This window comes from Camelus ferus, chromosome 32 (assembly GCF_009834535.1).
Source record: "Camelus ferus isolate YT-003-E chromosome 32, BCGSAC_Cfer_1.0, whole genome shotgun sequence".
NCBI lineage: Eukaryota > Metazoa > Chordata > Mammalia > Artiodactyla > Camelidae > Camelus > Camelus ferus.
In genome coordinates, this window is record NC_045727.1 from 9,129,158 (window position 1) to 9,144,808 (window position 15,651).

General features: G+C 43.1%; 1 long non-coding RNA gene across 2 annotated transcripts in view; it reads right to left on the reverse strand.

Moving 5' to 3' along the window:
- The window catches only part of LOC116660914, a 104,218-nt gene that overhangs the window by 10,920 nt on the left and 77,647 nt on the right, over positions 1-15,651 (reverse strand). For both annotated transcript variants that reach the window (XR_004316561.1, XR_004316562.1), the window contains exon 2: positions 10,838-10,966. This is a non-coding gene — a long non-coding RNA (uncharacterized LOC116660914). The remainder of the gene's footprint in view (positions 1-10,837; positions 10,967-15,651) is intronic.

Sequence of the window (15,651 nt, forward strand, 5' to 3'; positions counted from 1 at the left end):
TGTCACAAGGATTGGACTGCATCTGGATTTCTAGGGAAAGACTATAGGATTGTGTTCATGTTGGCAGCAGGTGTGAAATGGGGACATATAAGGCACATATTGACTGGTGTCCCCAGGAGACATTGATTCTTTTGTTCATTCATGGGTTTAATTGCTTATTCATTTTTTCAACAAACATTTGAGCACCTACTGTGTGACAGGTCTCTGGGCAATGCTTTGGGCATGTGGCATGTAAAGCAACAGACATTGTCTCTGAATTGATGGAGAAGGTTGACCCAACATTTTCCAAGATCCAGCAGGATCTCAGTCTGGAATCCTGGGCCAATTAGCATGAGGTCACTTGATCTTATTAATGCCTAGAAGCCTCACAGTACCTTTCAGGAAGAAGCAGTACTCAGAGCTTCTGGGAGCAAAGGTCCTGGACCCTTCCAGCCCACTTCCCTTTGTTCCCTCCACAAAGGCGTGTTCATTTACATGCAAAACTTTAGAGTCCATGGGCAGGCACCAGGAATCTTATTTGATGTCTTCAACTGGTTATGCCCTTCGTTCACCCTGTCATGTTGCCAGAGGTCAGAGCGAGTCAGCCTGCCCAGCTGTGGAATGGGCTCGTGCATGAGCACTAGAGGGGCTTGGAACACCTTGGCACGGGCGTCTCGGGGGGCCCGGAAGCTGTGGCGAGAATGATCGTAAAAACCCGTGATGTTTGTACAACCCTTGAGTCTTTTCAAAGAAAGTGGCCGCCCCTCAATTATCTCACCGCCTCCTGGGGAAGATAAAGCAGGGTTATTATCCCAAGTTTATAGCTCCAGAGGCTCGGAGAGGTTCAGGGACACGCCCGGAGCCACCAAGGAAAACAGATAATACTGTTTTGAAAGAACTCGGGAAAATGGATAGAAGAGTTAGGGTGAGATAGCAATGTAAACTTGTGAGTGTGTGTGTGTGTGTGTACACCAGTCAGGGTTCTTCCAAGAAACAGAACCAATAGGAGGTGGTATATAACAGATAGATAGATACACACATAGGAGATTTATTATAGAAGTTGGTTCACACGACTGTGGAAGCCGGGACCTCCCACTATCTGCTCTCTGCACATAGAGACCTAGGAAAGCTAAGAGTGTAATTCAGTCCAAGTCCGAAGTCCTGATCTGAATCCAGAGTCAAAAGGCCTGAGAACCAGGGGCACCCACTGTCCGAGGGCAAGAGAAGATGCATGTCCCAATGGCTTCCCTTCTTCTCACTTCCCAAGGTTCTGTGTCAGGGACTTCCAGACTTTGGTGCATCTGAGGATCACTGAGGGAAGTTGTCAGAAAGTCACACTCTAGGGCCCCACCCCAGAGACTCAGATTCAGTACGTTGGGGCAGGACCCGGGACTCTGAATTCTAACGAGCAGCTAGTCTACAGATCACACTTTTAGAAAGATTGTGGTATGCTGACACGTGGCCACAAGTCACCAGTGATGGAAAAGTCGAGGTTGAAAAAAGAGAATAAAGAGAAGGCTGAGGTCTCACGCAGAAGAGCCCTGTGTCATGACAGCATCCTAGAGGTGGATATGCCCCCTTTCCACGCTCCCTTGGGTTTGAAAGTCTGCTTTCTACCAGCCAGCGGGGCCTGAGGAGGCCAAGCCAAGGGAGCTTTTTCTCCCCCTTTCTGATGTTGTTCTCCAGTGGGAAGTAGCATTTGGGGAAGGGTGGGGATGGGGAGAAAGCAGGGTCGGGAGGGGGTACACTATAAGAGGTCAAGAGGAAGAGGGAGCCAGCGCCACTGACCTCCCGAGGACCATGAAATTGTACGTATGGCCACAGGTTCAAGGGTCTAATATCTGTAGCTGGATGGTGGGCACAGGCTCTAGAGACAGACAGCTCTGTGTTCTAACCTCACAGGCCCATCCAGGCCCAGGTGACCTTGGACAGAGGATGTAACCATTCTCAGTCTCAGTTTTGACACTGCAATATGGGAAGCATTATAGAACCTACCTCATAGGATTACTATGAGGATTGATTATCCCCCAAAACATTTCACTTCAACAGGCCAGGCATGGCTCTAGGTTCTAGAGACAGAAGAGTGGCCAGCACAAGCAAAATGGCCGCCCTCTAAGGACTTGTGTTCTAGTGGGTGGGTATCATAGTTCCCTTGTCACAGACAAGGACACTGCAGCTCACTCGCTCCTGGCCACACAGCAGGTGAGAGACCAAGCTGGGATTTGATTTTGGTTTCAAGCTCCTTCCCTCCAGATTCTCCTTTGGTCTGGGGGCCGGTGGGGAGATCCAGCTCCCCAGCTGGGGGAGAAGAGTGGACCTCTCTGCGTAGAGGAAGGAGGGTGGTTATTCAAAAGAGTCTTCTCAGAGAGAGAAAACCAGCTGAGGCTGGCTTGGCCCATGGCCTTACTGCTCTAACAAAGCATTCTGTCTCTTCCTTTCCCTGGGAGACTTGAAGTTAATCAAGAAACCCAAACAGGGATGACCCAAGATTGAACTAGTCTGGCAAGGAGCAGTACAAGGAAGAAATGAGCCAAGGGCTGAATCCATTCCAGCAAACAAGGGTATTTCTTGGGCATCGGCCAGGATGGCACCAACTTTGAGAGCTTCTAGTATGTAGTCCAGAGGGGGAAGGAGAGGAGCGGGAAACATATTTCTGATCTCGGAGCTCTCAAAGACGAGAAGGAACCTGGCTATTCTTAGCTGTGTCTGGGGGCTCAGCAAAAGCTTTCCTGCTGAATTATAGACAACCAGAGCATTTATTAACTCCCTCCCAGTTGCAGCCTGGCTGCTAAGCAGATTCCAGGAGATGCTATCTGGAAGGTGCATCACTGTGTATAAATATTTCAGAGGTCAGGACCCAATGCAGAGTTTGAACTTTTAAGGGCCTGAGTGTGTTTATCAAAGGATGCGTGTTTAGGCTTCATTTCTGCGTGTTGGGTAACCTTGCAATCACTTTGGATGGCTGCTCAGAGCAAATGCTGATTGTCTTAGGAGGTCGGGATGGGGTCCAGCAGAGCATCAAAAAAAAAAAAAAAAAAAAAAAACTGCTTCCACAGGTAGTTGTGGCTTATCACCCTTAGGGCATCTTCAGGCAGGAGTTCTCCAACCAAAAGTTGAGAGGCTCTGTTTTGTGAGAATCTTCTAATAAAATGCTTCTTAAATTTTAGTGGTCATGGGAGAACTATCTGAAGACCTTGTTAAAAAGTGACTTTGATTAGGAGATTGGGGGTGAGTCCTGACTCCTCCCTTGTAAACAAATTCTCATGTGGTGCTGATCCTGTTGGTCCTTGCCCAATCTTTCTGTAGCAAGTTTCTGGAGTCTTCTGACGGGCCTCTTGTAGCCACATTGCTTATTATATGATATGGCTGGAAAATGCATTTGCATCAGAGAGGAATGAGTTCAGCTGCAAGTAACAGAACATCAAACCTCTGTGGCTTAAATTGATAGGGGATTTCAAAGGTAATGTGCACAAAGTCCAGAGGAGGGCAGCTCCTGTTCCTGTTAGTATCAGCGATCCAGCATCTTCCGTGTTTTTCTTCTCCTCCATTCGTTTTCATGCTTGCAACCCCCTGGCTGCAAAATACCTTTCGTGCCTTCTGACACGTAGGTCTTTATTCCAGGTAGAGAGGGAACGTCAGGAAGTGGGGGCTAACGAGAAGCTTTTCCAGGGGCCCTCAGTTTATCTCACATTGGTCAGCACTGAGTGCCTAGCTGTCCCTCATTCCTTGGACCCTGAGGTCACAAATACCTTTAACTGCGCCCCTTGCTGTGCTGAGCACTAGGTAAGTTTTGTTTAGCCGAGGAAGAAGGGGTGGGGATGGATTCTGGAGGTACAGCCAGGAGTAGCTGCCTCCCTGCTGCTTAATCCCCTGGGCCTAAAACACAGAGAGCTACCATTTGAAGAAACTGGGCACTGATAACACTTACAAGAGTCTAACTCTCACCGCTGAAGACTTAGTACACGGTAGTGACTGTGTCAAGTGGATATTTACACAGGTTATTCTATTTAGTCCACAAAACTCTTCGAGGTAGAGTCTCTTCATACTCTTTATGGCCTTATTTCAATTTCTCAAATATGGCATGTTATCCTTCACCATGGGTCTCTCCACAAGCTGTTCCTACTGTCTGGAATGTTCTTCCTCAACCTCCCTTTGCCCAGGGGTGTGCTGGTAAATGTTTAACCACTGGCTCTCTGGAGGAGGGGGAAAAAAACCCAAACCTGATCTGTAGCATCTGCCAACTTCTGTGGTGCAAATACTCGGTTTCAAACTATTAACATGAAGTCACTGAACACAGAGTCGGGAATAGGACTGCAGCACATCACTAGAGTATTTCCACCGTACAGCTTCAATTAACAGTCATCAATAACCCTGAGCGCACAGAGAACAGTCCCATGCAGTAAGATAATTAGGAAGTGATGAGTTTTGAGAGTGTATTGCTTTTTTAATAGCACATAATTAATTTTATGTTGATATAAATTCTTTTTTCTTTCTTTCCTTTTGAAAAAAAATTTATTGAAGTATAACTGCTGTCTGATATTGTATAAGTTACAGGTGTACAATACAGTGATTCAGTTTTTAAAGGTCCTACTCCATTTATAGTTACTATAAAATATTGGCTATATTCCCCATGTTGCAGTGTATCCTTGTACCTTATTTTTTAACTAATAGCTTGTACCTTTTACTCCCACCACCCCTATACTGCCCCTGCCTGCTTCCCCCTCCCCAACTGGTAACCACTAGTTTGTTCTCTAGATCTGAGTCTGCTGCTTTTTTGTTATATTCACTAGCTTGTATTTTTTAGATTCTATATATAAGTAATATCATATGGTATTTATCTTTCTCTGACTTATTTTTCTTAGCATAATGCCCTCCAGGTCCATCTGTGTTGCTGCAAATGGCAACATGTTCTTTTTTATGGCTGAGTAGTATTCCTGTGTGTGTGTGTGTGTGTGTACACCATATCTTCATAGCCATTCGTCTGTTGATGAACTTAGTTTGCTTCCATATCTTGGCTATTGTAAATAATGCTGCTATGAACATTAGGGTGCATGTATCTTTTCAAATTAGTGTTTCTGGGTTTTTTGGATACATTCCCAGGAGTGGATATATAAGTTAACTCTTAATAATGACTGCGCTTAATACACAGCTTGCAAAATTCCTGAAAATCAAATGGTCAGCTCTCATGCAGCCTGTGGGCCAGGACCAGGTCAGCACAGTCACCACCCAGCTGATGTATGTTCTTCCTCCTGGTCCCATTTCAGTCACTTTCCAGGGTTGGGGGCCCTCCACAGAGTCCCCACTGTGCATCTTCACAGCACATAACTCACCTTAATGGGGTCTATTAGAATCATGGTTTTGTGTTTTTTTGGTATAAGTCTTTGAATGATATCTGTTCTGCCTGGGCAGGTTTGTGTTTTTGTGTTTGTTTTTATCATCATTATATTCTGGGCAGCTAAGTGTCTGGCATGTAGCATCTGTAGACAAATCATTGTCAACAGAATGAGGGTAAAGAACCAGACCTGGGTACTCAGGAGGGACATATATACTCAGGACTATTGTGTATACCTGCGTATATGTATGTGTGTGTATTATGGGATGGCAGTTGGAGGTGTAATCTGGCCTACACATTGGAAGAAACAGCTACTAATTTTGATTGAGTAACTCAACACCATGGTACAGGAACATGTGTTCTGATTTAACATTTATGACAGTCTTTGGAACTTGATCATTTTTCTCTAAGATTAAGAGACTAGACATCTCGATTTGCTCAAGTCAGTCTCTTGCCTGTGATTGATTAATGGAAAGCATGTGACCCTGTTCTAGCCAATAAAACATGAGGTAGAGTCTTGGGTGTTCAAAGAAAGGATAATAATGAAGCAATGATTAATAGATTAATGATTAGCTCTCTGGAGGCAAGTGGGAAGGGAAAGAAATGTGATTGGAGGTGGACAGAAAGAGTCAGTAGTTTAATTAAGCCCTGTTTATTACATTGATTAGTTATATGAACATTAATTTTGCTATTCTTTAAACCTAATATATATATATAATATATGAATTACATATAATTCAGTAAAATCACATATGGATGTATATATCTGTATTTGTTTATATGAAATACTTTAATACAAAAATATGAGAAAATCCCAAACACAGGAAAAAATAATCTTTGTTTTACCTGGACATAATTGTGTCCAGATGGGATGCCCAGGAGTATGGCCACCATGGTTTTTGTTTGTTTGTTTTTTAAATTGAAGTATAGTCAGTTACAATGTGTCAATTTCTGATGTACAGCATAATGTCCCAGTCATACGTATACATACATCTGTTCATTTTCATATTTTTTTCCTTATATGTTACTATAAGATATTGAGTACAGTTTCCTGTGCTATACAGAAGAAATTTGGTTTTTTAAAACCTATTTTATATATAGTAAATATTAGCAATTCTTGAACTCCCAATTTATCCCTTCCCACCCTCTTCCCTGCCAGTAATCACAGGTTAGTTTACTATGTCTGTAAGTCTGTTTCTGTTTCATAGATAAGTTCATTAGTGTCTTCTTTTTTTCTTTCTTTTATATTCCACATATGAGTGATATACGGTAATTTTCTTTCTTTCTCTGGCTTCATTAGAATGATGATCTCTAGAGGTCCATCCATATAGCTGCAAATGGCATTTTTATTTTTTATGGCTGAGTAGTATTCCATTGTGTGTATGTATGTGTGTATATATATATATATATACCACAACTTCTATATCCAGTCATCTGTTGATGGACAGACATTTAGGTTGTTTCTGTGTGCTGGGTATTGTAAACAGTGCTGCTATGAATATTGGGGAGCATGCATCTTTTCGAATTAAGAGTTCCTTCTGGATATATGCCCAGGAGTGGGACTGCTGGACCATATGGTAAGTCTATTTTTAGTTTTTTGAGGAGTCTCCATTCTGTTTTCCATAATGGCTGCACCAGAATGCATTCCTACCAATAGTGTAGGAGGGTTCCCTTTTCTCCATACTTTTTCCAGAAATTATCATTTTGGACTCTTGAATGATGGCCATTCTGACTGGCGTGAGGTGATACTTCATTGTGGTATTGATTTGCATTTCTCTGATATTCAGTGATATTGAGCATTTTTTTCATGTGCTTATTGCCCATTTGTATGTCTTCGTTGGTGAATTGCTTATGTCCTCTGTCCATTTTTGGATTGGGTTGTTTGTTTTTTGTTATTAAGTTGTATGAGCTGTTCATATATTCTGGAAATTAAGCCTTTGTCAGTTGCATCATTTGCAAATATTTTCTCCCATTCTATAGGTTGTCATGTTGTTTTGCTTATGGTTTCTTTTGCTGTGCAAAAGTTTGTAAGTTTAATTAGGTCCCATTTGTGTATTTTTGCTCTTATTTCTATTGCCTGGGTAGACTGCCCTAGGAGAACATTGCTGAGATTTATGTTAGAGAATGTCTTGCCTATGTTTTCTTCTAGGAGGTTAATATTGTCTTGTCTCATAAGTCTTTAAGCCATTTTCAGTTTATTTTTGTGTATGGTGTGAAGGACTGTTCTAGCTTCATTGACTTCCATGCTGCTGTCCCGTTTTCCCAACACCACTTGCTGAAGAGACTGTCTTTTCTCCATTGTATGTTCTTGCCTCCTTTGTTGAAGATTAATTGACTGTAAGTCTGTGGGTTTATTACTGGGCTCTCTATTCTGTTCCATTGATCCGTATGTCTGTTTTTGTCCCAATACTACACTTGTTTTGATACTGTAGCTCTATGGTATTGTTTAAAGTCTGGGAGGATTATTCCTCCAGCTTCATTCTTTTCCTTCAGTACTGCTTTTACAATTCTGGGTCTTTTGTGATTCTATATAAATTTTAGGATTATTTGTTCTAGTTCTGTGAAGTCCTGAGTAATTTGATAGGGATCACATTAAATCTGTAGACTGCTTTGGGTAGTATGGCCATTTTAATTCTCCTAATCTAAGAGCATTGGATATCTTTCCATTTCTTTAAGTCATCTTTAATTTCCTTAATCAGTGTTTTGTAGTTCTCTGCATATGTCTTTCACTGCCTTAGTCAGATTTATTCCTAAGTATTTTATTTTTTTGGATGTGATTTTAAATGGGATTGTTTCTTTCCTTTTCTGATAGTTCATTGTTCGTGCAAAGAAGTGTGACTGATTTCTGTATGTTAATCTTGTATCCTGCTACCTTGCTGAATTATTTTATCAGCTCTAGTAGTTTTTGTGTGGAGCTTTTAGGGTTTTCTATATGTAGTATCATGTCACCTGCATATAGTGACAATTTTACCTCTTCCCTTCCAGTTTGGATCCTTTTTATTTCTTTTGCCTGATTGTAATGGCTAGGACTTCCAAGACTATGTTGTCTTGTTCCAGATTTTAGTGGGAAGGCTTTCAACTTTTCTCTGTTCAGTATTATGCTGGCTGTAGGTTTGTCATAAATAGCTTTTATGTTGAGATATGTTCCCTCTATATGCACTTTGGTGAGAATTTTTATCATAAATGGGTGTTGAATTTTATCCAGTGCTCTTTCTGCATCTATTGAGATGATCATATGATTTTTGTCCTTTGTTTTGTTGATGTGGTGTATCACATTTATCGACTTGCTTATGTTGAATCATCCTTGTGTCCCTGGATGAATCCAACTTGATCATGATGTATGATCTTTTTTTCATATGTTGTTGGACTCTGCTAATATTTTGTTGAGAGTTTTTGCATTGTTCATCAATGATACCTGCAATTTTCTTTTTCTGGCATTGTCTTTGTCTGGTTTTGGTATCAGGGTGATGACAGCATCATAGAGTGAGTTTTGGGGTATTCCCTCCTTCAGTCTTTTGGAAGAGTTTGAGAAGGATCGGTATGAGTTCTCTCTTTGTATGTTTGGTAGAATTCTCCAGTGAAGCCATCTGGTCCTGGACTTCCGTTTGCAGGGAGGCTTTTTATTGCTGATTTGATTTCACTTCTAGGGATCAGTCTATTCAAGTGATCTATTTCTTCTTCTTCTGATTCAGTCTTGGCAGACTATATATTTCTAGAAACTTGGTTATTTCTTCTAGGTTGTCCAATTTGTTGCCATATATTTGTTCATAGTATTCTCATGGTTTTGTTTTTTTTTTTTAATTTCTGTGGTATTGGTTGTAATTTCTTCATTCTCCTTTCTTATTTTATTTATTTGTGTCCTCTTTTCTTCTTGGTGAGCCTGGCCAGAGGTTTGTTGATTTTGTTTACTCTTTTAAAAAAACCCAGCTCTTGGTTTGATTGATTTTTTTCTTTTTTTTAAATCTCTATTTTATTTATTTCCTCCCTGATCTTTATTACATTTTTCCTTCTGCTGACTTTTAGGTTTTGTTTGTTCTTTTTCTAGCTCTTTTAGATGGTAGGTTATGTTGTTTATTTGAGAATGTTCTTGTTTTTTGATGAAGGCCTGTATCACTATGTCCTTCCCTCTTAGGACTGCTTTTGCTGCATTCCATAGATTTTGTGTGGTTGTGTTTTCATTGTCATTTGTCTCAAAGTAGTTTTTAATTTCTTCTTTGATCTCATCGTTGACCCATTGGTTTTTTTCAGTAGTGTGTTGTTTAGTCTCTATACTGTCATTTTTTTCTCATTTGTTTTTCTGTGGTTGATTTCTAGTTTCACGCCATTGTAGTCAGAAAAGATGCTTGGAATAATTTCTATCCTCTTAAATTTTTTGAGGCTTCTTTTGTGCCTGAGTATGTGGTCTATCCTAGAGGATGTTCCATGAGCCCTTGAAAAGAATGCATATTCTGATTTTGGGGGGTGTAATGTCCTAAAAATATAAACCAAGTCCAACTGTTCTTGTGTCATTTAGTATCTCCATTGCCTTATTGATTTTCTGTCAGGAAGACCTGTCCAGTGATGTTAGTGGGGTATCAAAGTCTCCTACTATCATTGTGTTCCCAACAATTTCTCCCTTTATGTCTGTTAGTATTTGTTTTATATATTTAGGTGCTGCATATATGTTAACAAGTGTAATAGCCTCACCTTGCACTGCTCCTTTGATCATTATATGGTATCCTTCTTTACCTCTATTTATGGTCTTTGTTTTAAAGTCTGTTTTGTCTAATATGAGTATTGCTACTCCTGCTTGCTCATCATTGCCATTTGCATGAAATATCTTTTTCCATCCTCTCACTTTCAGTCTGTGTGTGTCCTTCCCCTAAAGTGGGTCTCTTGTAGGCAGCAGAATCTTCTTCTATTTCAAAGTAAAAGATATTCTGCCAAAGGTCAGTAGGAGTTCTGTGCAAATTAATGGCTCTATATATGTAATTCTCAGTGCATTCGTGGGAGAGGGGGAGCTGTGTGTCCTTCTACTCTGCCATCTTGGCACCCCTCTGGCCACCATCTTGCAAGTACAGGGGAGCACTTGAGCCAGAATCAAATCTACTCTTTGTTTTCTCAGTCTTTGAACAAACTTTCTTTGAGTACCTGTGTGCCCCAGTGATGTGCTGACTGTAAGAGCACAAGAGTGAGTGACATCAGGGCTTCTGATGATTTGGTGAACAACTGGATGAACCAATACTGGGGTTGCTCTTCTTCTGAGTGACTTGCTAGGCCAGATTTTATATCTCATAGATGCATCTGTATGTGAACATTCCAACACTGGGCATCAAGTTTAAGTTGACTTTGTTGCCTACAGCTGAAGTCATCCTAACACACGGGCCTTGGGAATGGAAGGGATCTGCTTAGCTTATGAGGAAATGCCGTCCCCCGTCCCTGACACATAGTTGCACGCCGGCAAGCTGAAGCCTGGTACATGCGCGTGATACACGCGTCCCTGTGGTTTACAGGGTGAAGGGACAGGAGGTCTGTGAAACCATCTACCACAGGCTCCGGGAGAAGCTCTCACAGGTCACGGCACAGAAGCAAATGGATGAGCTCCAGTTGCGTGAGACAGTTCAACACTGCATATGGCTTGATCAAAAGAACACATGCTCTCTTTCTTGGTAGGACCTAAAAAAACATTTGTCTGTTAATAAGTTAACAAAATCTGACATGTAAAGCCACTTGAATTGTAAACTACAAAACCAGTAAAGTAATGAAGTAAAAAAAAAAAAAAAAAGCCCAGGCTTCAGACAGAGCCAGCAGGAGGCTCTCAGAATGCCTGTCTAAACTGACAGTGTGGGTTGGGTCACACTTGGCCCAGGCTTTCCTGCTAGTAGGTTTCAGCAGAAACTTCACTTGGCTTCTCCTTATCCAGGCTCCAGGGAAATGAGCTGACAAACCTGACTTTCAACGTTCACCTTTAACTTCCAGCTTGAGTGGGCCCTGGGGAAAACCCATACAGAGTCAGACAGAAACCCTGTGACCACTTTGCTGGGTCAGTTGATAAGCCTCTGCTGAGTACTTACTATGTGTCTGGCCTTGTTCTCAGTGCTAGAGCTACACCAAGAATAAGGCACATTCTCCCCTCCAATGATTGTGGCTAAAATGTCTTGAGTACTTCCTCCGTGTTAGGCACCATTCCAATTGCTTTCCCTTTATACTCCACAAAACCCCTGCAAGGTAGTAGAACTTTTGTCCCCATTTTATAGATGAGAACACTGAGGCCCAGAGAGGTAAAATGACATCCTAACCTCACAAACCAGCATACAGAGAACCAATAAGGGAAGGGGCCGTGTCCAACACAGAATGGTTGATCTTCCCTATGATACACGTCTTGCTCCCAGCCCAACCCTGCTTCACCCACCTCACGAGGGTTTCTCAACCTCAGGACTATCGACATTGGGGCTGGATTATTCTTTGTGGTGGGGGGCTCCCCTGGGCAAGGATGTTTAAGTGTTCCTGGCATCCACTCATCACCCCACGTCCCCTCCCATCTCAGTTGTCAGCAGCTGCCGCTCTCCAGCCGCTCATCTCGTAAACCTCAGAGTCATCCCTTTCTCTCTCACCCCCCTCACTCCATCCATTACACGCTGTCAACCTGACAACTGCTCTCTCCTCCATGCTGGCCCAAGCCACTCTCATTTCCCCCCTGCATGATTTCATTCTCCTCCAACTGATCTTCCCACAATTTGTGTTATTCCAAGCAGTCAGTGTTGTTGAAGTATTGTTCTGAGTGTGTCACTTGTCAGCTCAAAACCCTATCCTGGCTCCCCACTTCCCTCTGAGTGAAAGCAAAATCTGTACAACAACCCACAAGGTCCTGGAGGACCTGCTCCCCCAGCTTATCAGGTCCTCTGCGGAGGCACCTCTCTAACCTCATCACCCAATCTGCCCCAGGTTACACCAGCTTCCTTCCCCTTTTCCCAAAATACCAGATGCGTTAGTCTGCTCGGGCTGCAAAACAAGGGACCACGGGCTAGGAGACTTAAACAACAGAAATGTGTTTTCTCACAGTTCTGGTGGCTGGAAGTCCAAGGTCAAGGTCCCGTCAGGATTGGTTTCTGGTGAAGCCTCTCTTCCTGGCTGGTAGATGGCTCCCTTGTCAGGTGCCCGCCCGAGGCCTGCCCTCTGCGTGGACACACTGCTGGTGTCTTTTTCTCTTCTTATAAGGACTATGGGATCCGGGTCCATTCTTATGACCTCATTGGAACAATTACTTCCTTAAAGGCCTTGTCTCCACATACGGTCACACTGGGGGTTAGGGCTTCAATGTATGGATTTGGGGATCACACTTCAGGCCATAGCACCAGGCAGACCCCTGCTTTTGTGCTTTTGCACTGACTCTTCCCTGCCCCCGGCAGTGCCCCACCACCAGTGAGCTGCGTGGGTAACACCCCCACTTCATACAAGTTCTTACTCACAAGTTGTCTTCTCTCCAGTGCCCAGACCGACCACGCCCATCCCATCTCACACCTCCTCCCGCACTCTCAGGCCCTCTTACCGTGCTCTGCAGTGTCATCTTTGCACAGCACGTAGACCTTCTAACATACTATTGAGTTTGCTAGTGTGTTATACTCATGGGTTACTGTCTTGGAGCTGCCCGCCAGTGTCTCGCCAACCATGAAGACATGGGCCATTGTCTGGTCTGAACACAAGTGCATCCAGGTGGCCGAGGATGGTGCCTGATCTAGGGTGAATGGTTAATAGTCCATGAACAAATGGGTGAAGTGGTAGGTCCAGAATTAATCTCAGGAATCGTGGTTCCAGGATCCAGTCTTCAGATTAGGGTGGGAAAGAGATAAGTAAACAGATAATTTCAAAACAACGTGATTAATGAAACAACAGAGTTATGTGCAAAATGCAAAGTTAGCAAAGTGCGACTGTCTTTGCCTGCCTAGGGCATGTGTGTGGGGGTGCGCATGTATCTTACGGAGCAGGATAAGACTCAAGAAGAGTTCCCAAAAGAGAACATGAAGACACTTGCTCTTTTCAAACATCAAAACTACCTTTTTATTACGATTACAGAAGAATTCATGTTGGCTGTCAAAATGTCAGAAACCACAGATAAGTGATGGGGACATAGTGATTTATTTTCTTTTTGCTTTTTTAATATGTTAGTATGTATGGTTTCCAGAAATATATTTGTAGTTTTTTCCCTTTAAGGTGGAATTGTACTACAAATGATAGCTTGTGTTCTACTTCCTCAATGGACCTATCTTCCAGGGGCATCTTTTGATGGGTCCTAAGGGATGAAGAGGAGTTCACCAGGCTAGCAGGGTAGAGGGATCTATGAAGAGTTGGAGAAGGATGGGATGACTTGTCATGCTTGAGCCCGATGGAGTATAAGCAGTGGATGAAGGGGGAGAGAGTTCAGGAAGACTGTGTTCCAGTAAGAGTGTGGCTTTGTCCCTGCGGACAGACCGATGATTCCTTGGGTGTAGAACACAAACCACCAGTGGGATGGGGAAGGTTTTTAGGAGGTAATAAAATAACACTGAATCACATACAGGGAGTTATTCTCTTTCAGTCCTTCTATTTGAGTAGAGCAGGAATCTCAGTGACTAATATGACTTTAATGCTCCTCGAGAACTTGTGACTTCCCTCCTGCCAACAGGAGAGGAGCTTCAGCCTCAGAGCGTTTAACAAGCAGCTACTTAGAATGTTAGTAAAATAAGTACAATCAAGACAATTATTCCCTATCATCCTATCTGGTATGCAACGAATACTGAACACCCACGGTGTGCCATGCCCTGCTCTGGGTGGTTCTAATGTGTCAAATGAGGGTGGTGATACTGTTATTGTGATATGATTATGATTTGATATTTATCTGGGACATGTTATGGGCTGAACTGAATTCCCCCCAAATTCACATGTTGATGTCTTAACCCTGAGTACCTCAGAATGTAAATGTATTTGGAAATAGTGTCTTCAAAGAGGCTGGCAAGTTTAAAATGAGGTCTTTAGGCTGGGCCCTAATCCAGTATCCTTGGTGTCCTCATGAGCAGTGGAGGTTAGAACACAGACCCATCTTGAAGGAAGACCATGTAAGGACACGGGGACAAGAGAGCCCGCTAGGAGCCCAGAAGGGAGGCTCAGGAGAAACCAACCGTGCTGCCACCTTGATCTTGGGTCCCAGCCTCCAGGACCATGAGAACGTAAATTCACATTTAAGCCACGCAGTGGGTGGAGCTTTGTTACAGCAGCCCTAGCAGACCGACACAAAACGTAAATCCAAGTTATACAAGCAAATACCTTTAAATGACTGATGTTAAGCAATCCTATTGGTGGAATGAAGATAAGGCAAAACTCACGAAAGCAATACGTGAAAACACAAGCCTGCCGTAAAATTCTTGGAAGGTGATAATGGAATAATTCAATTTGCAGAACACTCAAGAGGAATGGAGAGCCATGAATGAGTTTAACCCCAGGGGCCCATGATATCCAGCCTAAGGGAACTTGACTGCTGATCTTTTCCAGATGCAGTAAACTGTGCTGTAGTTAAGACGTGTCCCCACTGTCCTAGCCTTCAGTCACTGCCCAGTACGCCCACTGTCAGGAGTTGTCTCTGACTCACAGTCACATAGCTCTACGTGAACCTTCTCCTCCAGCCAGACTGGTCCCACTGCTCCCTGATTCTGTGTGACATTCACCTACCCTGTCTTTGCTCTTGTAGATTCTTCCATGCGGCACCCATCAGTCCTTCACTGCACCCATTCAATTCCCAGTGTGGTAGAGTTAACATTAAGAAAGATCCCATCAGGAAGAGGACCAAATATATTTAACAAAGGGCCCCTCCATATGGGAGAATTATAAATGCCTGCCCCCAGTGAGTCCATGTGGCTTTCTTTGGCCAGTGAAATTTGAGTGGAAGTGATGCATTCCACTTCTGAGCACAAGCTTTACGAGCTCCTGAGTGGTCCATCACTGCCTGTCTATTATTCCCTTTGCCACAAGATTGAGACTGTCCCAGATAAAGCCTGCTCCTTCAGCCTGAGTCCAGAATAAAAATGGTGTAGAGCTGAGCTGAAGCTGACCCATGGTGGCCACAGCATGTGTGTGCCCCTAAGACGTGGAGATAGCTTAGTTATGCTGTGTAACAAGCAAACTGATACCCATCCTCACTCTGAAAGCCCTCCCTCCTGGATCTTTGATGGGATGAGTACATAATGAACTATTTCTCCATGCCTGGTGCTGAAGTAGTGGCTTTATCCACTTCCTCTGCTGTGATTCTGACAATACCGAAAAAGCCAGTTACCACCCCATCTTCGTTTTATAGACAAAGGCGCCAAGGTCCAGAGAGGTTTAGCAGCTCA